This window comes from Ovis canadensis, chromosome 3 (genome assembly GCF_042477335.2).
Source record: "Ovis canadensis isolate MfBH-ARS-UI-01 breed Bighorn chromosome 3, ARS-UI_OviCan_v2, whole genome shotgun sequence".
Taxonomy (NCBI): domain Eukaryota; kingdom Metazoa; phylum Chordata; class Mammalia; order Artiodactyla; family Bovidae; genus Ovis; species Ovis canadensis.
The window spans coordinates 208,564,841-208,578,806 of record NC_091247.1 but is presented as its reverse complement, the minus strand read 5'-3'; the positions used below and the strand labels follow the sequence as shown (position 1 = coordinate 208,578,806).

Below are 13,966 nucleotides of genomic sequence, written 5' to 3'. Positions count from 1 at the left end.
TGTTTAATGTGACTTGCTGGATTATTTTAAATAAAAATAAATTTGAATAATAAGGTCAATCACTTGCATAACATTTGGACTATCCCAAGTTAGGAACTGAATCTATACATTTGCCTCTTTAGACATACACATAACCTGTTTGTTTCTAACTCAGAATTCTAAGAATGGCAATTCTGAATACTGTATTTCTATGGGGGGGGGGTGGTTCAGGTAGAAATACTGACTTTCAATGTGCAGTGATGCAAATTCTGTTAAGAAAAGAGGTAGCATAGAGAAGCTCCAGTATAATTTCATGAAACTGAAGCTCTTTCCTGGCTTAATGTTCATAGCGTAAGACATTTTTACTTCTTTTATTCTAGGATAAGAATCAAGTTAATTCTAGTTTTTCTATATAAGGCTCAGAGAAATTCAACTCTGTTAATTCTAACACTGGCCCCTTTCAGAAAATTAATTTATCAGGAAAGCTGGACATGTGTTTGAAGAGATTCTTAAGAAAGTTAGTCAGATGGTAACTTAATATCATCTCTCTTCTCTTAGTGAATAATAAGAATAATCATAACAGCAACAACAGAACCAGCTAATTATATACCATGAGCCATGATCTCATTTAACCCTCCTATCCAACCAGAGAAAAACTTAACTGTATTTTTCTCATTTAATAGACTCTTTGGAGGTTTGGCCTGACTTGATAAAAGAAATTATTGTATTTTTAATAAAACATTCATCACACTGGTAAAAAAAAAATACTGGGATTGGGGTGATGTATTATGTTTCTCAGCAAATTATGGTGGCTCAGACGGTAGAGATTCCACCTGCAGTGCAGGAGACCTGGGTTGGATCCCTGGGTCAAGAAGATCCCCTGGAGGAGGGCATGGCAACCCACTCCAGTATTCTTGCCTGGAGAATCCCCATGGACAGAGGAGCCTGGCGGGCTACAATCCATGGGGCCGCAAAGAGTTGGACATGACTGCGCAACTGAGCACATCCAACCATAAGGAAGGTACTGTTATTAACATTCCTGCTTTACAGACAAGGAAACTCAGGGAGGAGAAGTAACATGCCCACAACCACACCACTAGTTAGTACAGGAGCTAGGACTTGGGACTGTTTAGTCTGACTCCAGAGCAGGTACACTATACTATACTATTCTATATCATAAATAATGGATTCATTTAAAATAACTTATTAATATGACTGATGTGATTCAGTACTATAGGCCTTTGACAGAAGAAATCAGAAAGACTGCTTTAAATCATTTGAGAGCAAAAAAAGACCAAATTATTCATTCTTTTTAGAATGACTGCACATGTACATCATAGCTTAATGATAAAATAAAAATGATCTCATAAGGAATCATAATCTGAAATATTAATACTGTAAAATGCTATGTAATATACTAATTCTATTAAAAATATTTATAATCACCAAACTTATTCCCAGCCTTTTTGAAAAAAACAGACAGTTGTCTGCCATCCAAACCCATAAAATCCTGTAATATTTGTGTAACTGGGGTCATATTTTGAAAATAATTTATGTGATTTTTTTTTCTCCTCTACCTGCCTGGGGAATCAATTGGCCTTGGGGATAGAGAATGTGGCACTCTTCAGAGTTACCAAAGTGATGAGGAAAAAAGAAGGAATAAATATTATAGCTTCCGAAATTTAAAACAGGAGTGTGCAGCAAGACAATAGGCTTGAAATCCAAGCTACTGTTTTGAAAGCCATTCTCAAAATTCCTTTATTTGTCATCAACCAAATATAGAAGACTTTGCTCAGATTGTCTGGTACCATAGAGTAGGCCTTCAGACTGGGGCAGGCAAACATTTTCCAAAGGGTCCCACAGTCTGAAGCCAGTTCTATGGGAAGTAATTTTTAGATCCTTAACTTCCACAAACTGATCTTCCTGTGAACTGCTGCAGTCGAAATATCATGCTGGTTCTTGATTCCCATCTAGAAGTTTTTCTTCCGTTATACCACAGACTGGTGAACCTCTCAGCCACCTTACCTCAAATCCTAATGGTGAATTGCTTGGATTTTAAAAAACTCCTGGGAGCCAAGCAAAGAAACAACTGGAAACACTGAGGATGCTATTGAGATATTAGTTAACTTGAGTTAACACATCCTTTTAAAAAACAAGAGCTCTCCAACTGCTTTAAACAAAGCTGAAAGCAAACCACTAACCAACTGTGCACTGAGATTCATTAAAACAGTTCTCTTAAAGGAAAGCTCTATTTACAAAAGAATGCCAGCTAATAAATGCAGAATATAATAGTTAGAACACCACTTTTGCAGGCCCCAGCGTAATGATTCAGGCAAGGAGCACAACAACTATGAGATGAAAAGTTGTTGGGAACAGGTTGTTTGTCGATTATTTACAAACTTTCAATGGTGAGACTGGGAGAGGGGGGTCATCATCTAAACCAAGTAACCAAATTTAGCATCACTACCAATGGTGGGCCACAGTCCATAGGTTCGCAGAGTCGGATGTGAATGAACAGAACAGGACAACCTGAAATTAGTGCCTAATGTAAAGCAATGTAACCTACCCAACATTACTAATGAAGTATTCTTTCTAAAAACATTTATCTGAATATAATCAAACCTCTATACAGCGTGCCTCTCAGGGAGGGGAGACGGGTGGGAAAAGCAGTGGTTGGATAAACAAATCAAAGGCATTATAAGAAAAAAATCAACCAAATTGAGAATACAGAATATTCTGCAAGAGAACTAGTCTGGACTTATCAGAAGGTCACTGTTTTAAAATAAGAAGGGTGAGCTGTGACAGATTAAAGGAGACTAAAGAAAACCAATTGCAAAGCACGTAATTTGATGAGATCCTGACTGAGGGAGAGTTAAAATACATACATAGTTAAAATATAAAATATATAATATATAAAATAGCTCTCAAATATTTTGGAGACAATTGGGGAAATTTGTCTTGTGATTTGTATTAGGTGGTGTCATGAAATCATTATTTCTATTAGGTGTGAGAAAGGAATTGTAGTTAATGGGTGGATTTTCTTATTCTTAGGAGACGTTGAAGAATTAAGGATGAAAGGTCAAGATGAATTCAAGTTACCCACACATAGTTAAACAAGAAATAATATGTACATACATAATCAGAAAGGGAAAGTAACAACGGGCGCATATAGGTGAAGAGTCTGTGGGTGTTTACTGCACTGTACTTTCAACCCTGTTGTCTGAGTAAAAATGGAAAGTAATCAGTTCTGCTCTGTGGTGGACAAGGACACGCCACACAGAGAGTAAGAGTCTCTCCCTCTAGATCTCAGGTTCAGAGAGAAAGAGATAAAGGAGAATAAAGCAGCCAGTCACTGGACCTGACTCCTAGGCCAAAGAAGGATATGAAAGTATTCATTTTCTCTTGGTGACTCTTTCAAATTACTGGAAACAATGGCTTCAAATAGCACAACTCTATTGTCTTATGGTATTGTAGGTCAGAAATCCAACATCAGTCTTAGGGCTCAGATATGGTGACAGCAGGGCTGTGTTCTCTTCTGGAGACTACAGAGAATCTGTTTCCATCCTTTGGCTTGTAACTCCCTTACTCCATCTTCAAAACCAACCATCCTGTATCTCTTTAACCATTACTCCACAGTCAGAGAGTAATAGAGACTAACTTATGCCATTCCAGAGTCACTCCCTGTGACTCTGATCTCAGATTGGAAAGTCACTAGGCTGGATCCACGAGATAATCTAGGATAACCTCCTCTCTCAAGGCCTTAACTTAGTCATATCTACAAAGTCCCTTTTACTCTGGAAGGTAACATATTCACAGGATCTGAGTACTAGGGTAAATATCTATAGGTGTCCTAATTCTGCATACCACAGTAAGTTACCTCCAGGTTGAGAGGAGCACTCAGGGCAAGAGATCTCTGCTTTTGCTCCCCTCTGGAAACAGCTGCCAAGGCCCCTCACACCTCATTCTGAACTTTGCATGGCCATTTGGGCCAATGGCAAATTTTCTACAGCATACACAGGCATACAGAGCAGCTGACCATCCCAAGCGTTTCCTGTTTCTTTGAAGCATGGATGCTAAACTAACAGCCATAGGGCCTGCTGTGGTCAGGTGAAGTGACTCGATAGCAAGAGCCAAGGAGAAGCAGAGTCTCTAAGGGGGAGAGCCTGTTCCTCCCTAGGAGATTTGCCTGAAGCCAAAAATGGGCCATGAATTCATGAGATCCAGGCTTCAGCATCACAGGCCAGCAGGTTCCCCAATGATCAGGCCAGCAAGGGGCATCATGCAAGAACCCTGCCAGTGCACACACTAGGTCCAGAATGAAGCCAGGGAATACCCCTTACTCATGAGTCCACAGGAATGTATCTGTTACCCCTCCCCACCCTTCATACAAATGGACATTATCGTCAGAGAAGATGTCGGGACCTCCTTAGGAAACATTATGAAATAGGACACATTTTTATCCAAAGGAGACTTATGCTACTTAAAGAAACCACTTAAATAATGAAATTGATTGAACTATATTTGAGACTGAACTAGACACTTAGTTGGTTTTTCTGTAATCAAACAGTTGGGGTGGCTTTAAAATATGTCCACAAATTCTTTGATATGCCTCCCTTCAAATGGTGACAACTAACAATATTTCTCTTGAACATGGGCCATCCTTACAACCTGTTTCCAGTTAAAATGATGTGTTAGAAGTGATTCTCTGTAACTTTTGTGGCTAGATCATCAGAAGGACAGTTTCTGCCTGGCTCTCTCCCTCTTGGATTACTCATTCTTGGGGAAGCCAGCCACCATGTCATGAGGACACCAATGCTGTACTGTAAGGAGGTCCATGCATGGAAAACTGAGGCCTCTCACCATCCAGCGCCAACTAGCAACCGGGCAGTGAGCCACCCCGGTATCAGATCCTCCAGCCCTAGTCAAGCAACTGCAGTCCAGACGACACCTTTTGCTGTCATTGTTCTGCTGGGTCTTCACTGCTGCACATGGGCTTTCCCTAGTTGCAGCAAGGGAGGGCTAATTTCCAGTTGTAGTGCAAAGGCTTCTCATTGCAGTGGCTTCTCTTACGCAGAGCACAGGCTCTAGGGTGTGCAGGCTCAGTAGTTGTGGCACACAGGCTTAGTTACTCTACGTTGCAGTGGAGAAGGCAATGGCACCCCACTCCAGCACTCTTGCCTAGAGAATCCCATGGATGGAGGAGCCTGGTAGGCTGCAGTCCATGGAGCTGCAAAGAGTCAGACACGACTGAGCGACTTCACTTCACTCACTTCATACTTTATCACTGAAGAAGGATATGGCAACCCACTCCAGTATTCCTGCCTGGAGAATCCCATGGACAGAGGAGGCTGGCTGGTCATAGTCCACGGGGTCACAGAGAGTTGGACATGACTGAAGTGACTAAGCACGCACATACTCTACGTTCTGAAATCTTCCTGGACCAGGGATTGAACTCATGTTCCCTGCACTGACAGGTGGATTCTTATCCACTGTACCACTAGGGAAGTCACAGACAACATCCTGACTGCAACTTTGTGAGATCCCAGGCCAGAACTTCCTGGTTAAGCTGTTCCCATATTCCTCACCCACAAAAATGATAAGATAATGCTTATTATTAAGTTCCTAAGTTTGGGGGAGTTTTGTTATGCAATAATAGATAACATACCCACATGAAAACTCTAGAAACCAACGAGAACTACTTTTTATTGACATATTTGAGCAGTAGTGAGTTAAGTAAGTGTCCCTGCTGCATATGTGTGTGTTCCTGTTGTGGTAAATTGTGGTTTTATTAATCCAAGAGCAGGAGGAAACGGAGAACACAACTAGCCACATTAGAGAGCTATCTAAGGGGAAAAAAGAAAGCCACTCGGGTGGAGGTGGATTTATTATAAAGACTGAAGAAGAACTGCAGGGAACTCAAGAACAGGAAGTGGCAGTGAGACCAAAGATGGGACTGAAGTAAGGGACAGAAAGCTGTCAGAGCTGAGATAGCCATCTCTTTCTCTCTTGAGGCTACAAGACCTATTCTCTCCCATTTTCTCTCTCTAATTAGCAGCATTCACCTGCTTCTCTTTTGCAATCAGCTTGTTCTGATTACTGATGCACAAATGGTGGTCTTAGCTCTCTGCAAGTTACACGACCTTACAACTTCAATGCTTCTATCTAAATGAACCAGTCTCAATTAAAACAGAACTACAATATGATGCAGCAAGCCTACTTCTGGGTATACTGTTGTCTAGTCGCTCCGTCGTGTCCAACTCTTTGCAGCTCCATAAACTGGAACCCCTAAGGCTCCTTTGTCCATGGAATTTTCCAGGCAAGAATCCTAGAGTGGGCTGCCATGCCCTCCTCCAGGGGATCTTCCCGACCCAGGGATCAAACCTATGTCTCCTGCGTTGGCAGGCAGATTCTTTACCACTAGACACCTGGAAAGTCCACTTCTGTGTATATACCTAAAGGAAATAAAAATCACTGTCTAGAAGAGATGTCTGCATTCCCATGTTCATAGAAGCATCATTCACAATAGCCAAGATATGTGGAAACATGTCTGTTGACAGATGAATGAGTAAAGAAAATGTGATATACAAATACCCACCCCACCCCACCCCCCCCGCCTCACACCCACACACAATGGAGTATTATTCAACCTTAAAAAAGAAAATTTTGATAAGCCAGACATAGGAAGACGGATACTGCATGATCTCACTCATATGTGGAATCTAAAAAAGTTAAATTCATAGTAACAGTGAGTAGAATAGTGGTTACAGGGCTGTGGGATTTCGCTACAGGGAGAAATACTGGTCAAGGGTACAAAGTTTCAATTATAAGATAAACAAGTTTTCGAGACCTTATATACATATATCATGCTGACTATAGTTAATAACAGCGTATACCTGAAATTTACTGAGAGAGAGTTCAAGTGTTCTCACTACACATGCAAAAATGGTAACTATGTGAGATGGGATATTATTTAGCTTGACTGTGGTCATCACAATGTACATTACAATGTACATATATCACATCACATTGTATACCTTTATTTGTCAGTCATACTTCCATAAAGCTGGGGAGAAAATATATGACCCAGTCTCTCAATATTCTGATCCAAATTCTTAGGAGGCAGTCAGTTTGACTCAGCTCAAGGAGAGCAAGGAGATCAAACTAGTCAATCCTAAAGGAAATCAACCCTGAACATCCATTGGAAGGACTGATACTGAAGCTCCAATACTTTGATCACCTGATGCAAAGAGCGACTCATTGGAAAAAGACCCTGATGCTGGGAAAGACTGAGGGAAGGAGAAGAAGGCGATGGAGGATGAGATGGCTGGATGGTATCACTGACTCAATGGACATGAGCTTGAGCAAACTCCAGGAGATAGTGAAGTACAGGGAAGCCTGGCTTGCTGTAGCTCATGGGGTTGCAAAGAGTCAGACACTACTGAGCAACAACAACAAAGTCAGATATAAAGTGGATCAAATCAGCTGGAGGCACTGCGATGGAGCAGAGCTCTTGTGCTTCCCCCTCAATGCTCTCTAACAGATTGGCAAATATTATAAGGAGGAAGGACAAGGAAGGGGAGGAAGCGACTGGCAGAGGAAATGACTGACGTCTTAGTGTGTATTTTTTTTTTAATTCCATGAACTCTCCACTGCCGAGCCTGCCAATAATCACAATATCCTGGCATCAATAACAGCAGTAGTATGGTGGTTTCAACTTCTGAATTACTTATATCCCTAGAAACCTAAAGAAAGTGCCCTTTCTCTTATAAATTCAAATTCATGACCCACACATGCCATCCTTCCCTGTCCAAGTGATTCTCTACTCACTGAGAGGCGACAAACACAGCCTTGATTCTCACTATTCTCATTTGAAAGTACCGACAGCACCACTTGTGTAGTCAGAGCAGTGGTTCTCAACCTTGGCAGCAGAATGAGGAGCTTTAACAAAATACTGATATCTGGGTTCTACTTCCAGAGATTCTGATTGAATTGTTGAAGGTAAAGCCTGGACACTAGGACTTTCTAAAGCTCCCCAGATGATTCTAATGTGCAGGCAAGGTAAAGAATCTAGCCTCAGGTTCTTTGAATACAGATGCTACATTGAGCATGCACATTTTGGTGAGGAGATGGCAGGCATAAATGGTGAGAAGCTCAAGGCAGAAACTCTTATTTGTTAAATATACACTATAAGTTATGCTAGTAACTCATGCAGTTGTCAACAATATTTTGTTTCATCTTTACAGTCATCCTATGAAGAAGACACTACTGTTCTAATCTGACACACAGGAAAATCGAGACTCAGAGAGGTCACACAGAGAGACTGTCATACCTTAGCATCAAACTCCAGGTCTGATTCTCAGTTCTATACCCTTTCTGCAACACCGTACTGAGAGATCACACCTCTTACAGTTGGATGATCCCACTCCCTAAAACCAAAATACGAAGGCATCAATGCAGAAACCCTATTCTATTGCATGCGTAGATTTTTTTTTTTCCGGACATTTTCATGAATGACACACATGTGGCCCAGTTACTAGGTTACACTAGTGTTAATTGCTCAGTCATGTCTAACTCTGTCACCCCATGGACAGTAGCCTGCCAGGCTCCTTTGTCCATGGAATTCTCCAGGCAAGAATACTGGAGTGGGTTGCCGTTTCCTAGGCTATACTATAGGCTGCCAAAATGAAGTGAACTGCTCTAGGGAGAACTTCCTGATAGGGGACTACCAGGACTGGACCTTTCTTAATGAAGCATTTCCATTCTATTGATTGATACCTGGATCCTTCTCCTTCACTGCTAACTTAAGTCCTGTGGCTTTCTATACTGAGTGTTTCTTACAGATGAAGCTGTATTGCTTACCTACAAGCAATTCCTTTGCTGGTCGACTAAAATCACATAGTGCATCATTCCTCTGCCTTGTACTCCAGACAGTACATAAAAAATCAAAACATATTCCAAATCAAAAGTTGACTAGAGATTGCTGCCAATATCAAGATGGACTCTCATACCCAGTGACTCTGGAGGCTAAAAAGCAGAATGTATGTACTTTTGTAACAAGCTGGTGTCTTGATAGCTCAGTTCCACCATTCCACTCCATGAAATCCACACTGCATCCTGCCTGAGGTGTGGCTGAAGGGACCCACAGGGCCAGAACACTGCAGGAAGAAACTGAATGCTCGCCCAGGTGACCCACGTATCCTGAGAGAGAAAGAAGTCAGATTAGTCAGTTCTGCCAAGATGCTCCCAGAATTCCCAACTCCTCTACTTCCTCATCCCAACCTCAGTCCTTGCTCAGGACTCTGGTTTCTAGACTCCTCCTTGGCCCACTCAGGGACTCCCCAACTTCCACCGTACTCAAGAGGAACTAAATATGGGGGCATTTCTGTCTTTCTGTTTACAAACACGAACATCTTCACACTATCTGATGGGAAACTTTCCCTACTGCAGGAGTTCCCGACCTTCAGGCTCTAATGCCGGATGATCTCAGGTGGAGCTGATGCCGTCATGATAGAAATAAAGTTCACAATAATGTAATGAGCTTGACTCATCCTGAAACCATCCCCTGTCCCCCACCCACCATGGAATAACTGTCTTCCACACTAGTCCCTGGTGCAAAAAAAAAAAAAAAGTAGTGTTGGGGAACACTCCTCCACTACCAAGAGCTCTGTTTTCCTAGTTTCCCCTCTCCACTGGGCTGTGTAGTTACTGCCTGCCTTCACCGCTTCTATTTTCCCATCTTCTCCTCCCCTCTGCATTACCTTACTTCACAATCCCTCTTGGTCTCCAGGAAAAAAAAAAAAGATTTTTTTTTTTCACGGTCCTTAAAAATTTATTCCTTCTGTCGCGCCCAGGGTTATCTTTCCAAATACATAAAGCCCATCACTCTGGTTTTAAAGCCTGAACGACTCTCCCATGTCCACTCCTTTATTATTCGATTCGCTGAATTCTCAGAGAATTCACGGCAGACGCACAGTAAGGAAAAGAGGAACCACCGTACGAGCATGTGGAGTAGTTACTGCAAAATCTCGAGCAAAGTAGTGTTGTGTGTTTGAATCCATCGCGTCAACGTAAATTAACCTCCGACCTTTCTCGAGGGTCAAACTAGCTTGACTGTTATTCACCAAAAAGTTTCAAAATGTTTTCGCGCTTTAAAAAAAAAAAAAAAAAAAAAATTTAGTCAGGCGCATGCGCAACCGCATACAGTTGTGGGGGGCGGGGGTTGCTCTTCGCGCAGGCAAATCTCGCGATGTTTGAGCCAGACCGGAGAGTAGGGTTTTTTCTCCCCTCCCCTCCACCAAGTGCAGTGATTTAATGCTGTAATCAAATTCAAAATATCAAGACTCCACGGCGAGAACAAACGAGGCTAGAAATAGGCAACACGCCAGCGGCTGTTTTCCCTTCTAGGAAGGGCTTCTTGCGACGCCTCGAAGGCCCCACAAGTTCCTCAGAAACAAAAGTCAGAAGTATGTAAAAACAGAAGCCAACCACTGTATCACCTTAGAGCGGTGTGGAGATTCTTGTTTTTCCATTTTTTACTGTACGAAAAATCCTGTTGGCTGCTAGCAAACCAGGTTACACGCCTGTCGCCACTGCGCATGCGCTAGGCTTTGTTTACTACCTCGGACGGCCGCTGGGTCCCGCCTCGAGAGCCTGGCGTGTAAGGACACGTTCTGGGGTGTAGTTGTAAGCTGGGGACACGGATGGGAAGTTGATACCAGGACAGGTTAAGTGTAAGCCTGAAACCAGGGAAAATACGAGCGGTAATGAAAGCTCTTGAACACTCAGAAACCGTTGTCTTGTCAGATCTGTGGTGTACTGAAGGTAATGAACGTGATAGTGCCACTCTTAAATAACTAAGAATTGGTAAGCAGCAACTCTAAGGCCCAAAGCGGAGGTGGAATTTAGGTACTTGTTAAAAATATGGGCTCTGTAATGGAAAAGATGCAAATAACCCTAACGTTTAAGCCCATCTTACTTAAATTTCGAGCAATACCTCCATGATTAAGAATGTCTCTTGCAGCAGAGTCAAGAAGGCAGCCATGCAAATTTTGAAACTAAAAACTGGTGACTCTAGAAGCAATAGCCGGAAAAAGCACCAACCAACAAGCAAATTTTTAAAAAATGGCTTTAAGTTCCCTTCAAAATCAGTTTCAAATGGGTTAGAAGGCTATGATACAAGATGAGAAGATCTGGTGAAACTTTGGTTATATTATAGATATGGCTAGATCAGTTTGAAAACAAGGCAAGTTAAATTTTTTTTAACGTATTTTTGATGGAAGAGTTCCTAATGGTGAATTTTAATGTGCTCTAATCGGCCTTCAGTTGCTGGTAGATTCAGCTAAACCTAGATCTGTATCTTTGAGTTGGATAATAGCATCTGTATCTTTGAGTTTGATGTTTACAATTTGGACGTTTTATGGGACTATTTGTTAGATTTCAAATAATGAATTTGAAGACTTTAATTTGTAATAGAAGAAACTTTCTACAAAAGGAAGGTGAGATTTTCAGGTCGTGAAATTAAGTAAGGGAAAAGTATGTACATGTGTGCAAATGGGGCCAAATTTTCAAGGCTCTGGGCACTTCCACCATGGTTCTCAGAGAGCCTTAACCTTAAAAAGTTAACCTCTAGATTTTTCTCATATTTGACGTGATAGTAAAATGTAGTAAATGTAGCAATTTGGATACTTTTAAGGCAACAATTGGTACCAAAATCAGAAGGAACTTAAAAGTCCTGCTCCATTATCTAAGGTTGCACTCATTTGGTTGAGGTAAGGTGATAGCCAGTTTTCTAAGCAGGATTGAATTGACGTTTTTTTCGTGAAGGAAAAGAAATGTAGATAAGCTGAATTGATTCTTTGTTCACTTATTAAGGTGATTAAGACTGACTCATAAACACTGCTTACTTTGTCAAGGCAGTCAACAACTGTAAAAGAAACTGAATGCTTTTATTGCACATGATGAGATGGTGCTAATGGAAATAGAGAATGGAAATTGGATGAAGAGTTGATACAGAGCTACCAATCCTTTGAGACTACTGGTTCATTTACATGTGATGAAAACGTTAGTGTAAGACCAGTAACTGGTCAAATAAAACTTTTATCTTTGTTCACTGAAAAAAAATCTTTTAATGAGTAAAAGAAACTCACCAGTGAATTGGTTACCCATTCAGTTTGTCATGCAACTCAGGAAATAGACTTCCAGGATTTCCACAGTCAGTAGCTAAAAACGTTATCCATGAAATTAAAAAAAGCTGTCCATATTATTTATTTAGCAGCATTCGGAGCATGCTCTACTGTAATTACCCTGACATTGTAAGGCAGTGAGAAAACTGCTGCCTTTTGTAGTCACATTTATGTAAACGTGGGTTCTTAAATTATTGTGACCCCAACATAAGGAACTGCTGAACAAGGAATCGTCTATGCATTCCCAATTACCCCAAATTTGTTGAATCAATACAATATAATCTTACTTATTGCTTCCCTTGTGGCTCAGCTGGTAAGGAATCTGCCTGCAGTGCAGGAGACCTGGGCTCGATTCCTGGGTTGGGAAGATCCTCTGCAGGAGGGAACAGCTACCCACTCCAGTATTCTGGCCTGGAGAATTCCATGATCTTTATAGTCCATGGGGCCGCAAAAGTCAGATACAACTGAGCGACTTTCACTTTCAATCTTACTTATTAACTGAGTGATAGAATTTTTTTCATGACATAATTTTAAAGATTTTAAAAGTATTAAACATGTTATAGCCAAATTGCAGTTGTTTGTGTGTGAATCTTTATTGGTGAACAAGGGACTGCCAGAGATCTGTGCTGCAGCTTCTAGCCCTGCACTCTTTCAAGTGTTGGGAGTAATTCTAGTACACTTGTCACACCTGAAGAAAGAATACTGCAGTCAGATGGAAGGGAATCATTAGCAAGGGGGGTAGGGGCATATGGGAGAAAAAAGGGTGAACTTTGGTTGTGAATATTTAGCAGTGCCCATTAAAGACATCTCTGCTACAATACTCTTGCGATAGCTAGAGAACTCCACCCTAGGCTCTCTGCCATCCTCATCTTTGCCCGGCTGGCTTTACTGCATTTACATCTTTCTGTTCTGCCATCCTCAACTTAGTAGTCTTCTGTCACAGTCTCAGGATGGCTGCCATAGCACCGAACATCATGTTCTCATATGAAATGTTCAAAGAGAAAGGAAGGGATAGAGGGAGGGAAAAAAGAAAAGAGAAAAATGCTTTCTCTTTGTGTCCTCCATTATCAGAGTGAAAAATCTTTCCCATATGACTTAACAGACTTCCCCTCACATCTCATTGCTCAGAACTATGTCATATGACTACCTCTAGCTGGGAGGAAGGGTAGGAAAGTATGTATATACAGACCAAAAAAAAAAAAATTTTTTTTAAACAGCACACTAGAAATAACAGGACTTACAGAAAATACAAGCTTAGGAACAGACCACTCAAAACCTATGCAGTTTTGTTACCTGAGGACCATAAAAGTTACTAGGCTAATGAAAAATACCATCACAATTAAATCTCCTCTGGTGTTCTCAACATCACAGTAATCTTTTAGAGCAATATTGTCTGTTTTGTCTATGTGAAGCTCTTGAGCATTTTTTAAGATGTTTTTTTAATGTGGACCATTTTTTAAGCCTTTATTGAATTTGTTATAATATTGCTTCTGTTGTTTATGTTCTGGTTTTTTGGCTTCAAGGCATGTGGGATCTTACCTCTCCAACCGGGGATCAAACCTGCACCTGCTGATTGGAAAGTGAAGTCTTAACTACTGGACCACCAGGGAAGTTCCATTCTTGAGCATTTAAATGTACCAATCCAAACTGAGATGTGATGTAAGTATAAGATACATACCAAATATCAAAGACTTCAGTTCAGTTGCTCAGTTGTGTCCGACTCTTTGCAACCCCATGAACTGCAGCATGCCAGGCCTCCCTGTCCATTACCAAATCCTGGAGTTCATTCAGACTCACATCCATCG

The 13,966-nt window shown here is 41.2% G+C and overlaps 1 protein-coding gene across 9 annotated transcripts in view; it reads right to left on the bottom strand.

Annotated features, from left to right (window-relative positions):
* GPR19 (G protein-coupled receptor 19) overlaps window positions 1-10,576 on the bottom strand; it is a 35,194-nt gene extending 24,618 nt beyond the window's left edge. For 3 of the 9 annotated variants that reach the window (XM_069581281.1, XM_069581284.1, XM_069581287.1), the window contains exons 1-2: window positions 9,738-10,576; window positions 8,839-9,177 (exon numbers count right to left, since the gene is read on the bottom strand). The gene's annotated coding sequence lies outside the window, so the exon portion shown is untranslated. Of the gene's footprint in view, window positions 1-8,308; window positions 8,406-8,838; window positions 9,178-9,737 lie in introns of all 9 variants that reach the window. The other 6 variants (XM_069581283.1, XM_069581288.1, XM_069581285.1 and 3 more) reach the window with 5 other exon arrangements.
* Window positions 10,577-13,966: the final 3,390 nt, after the last annotated feature.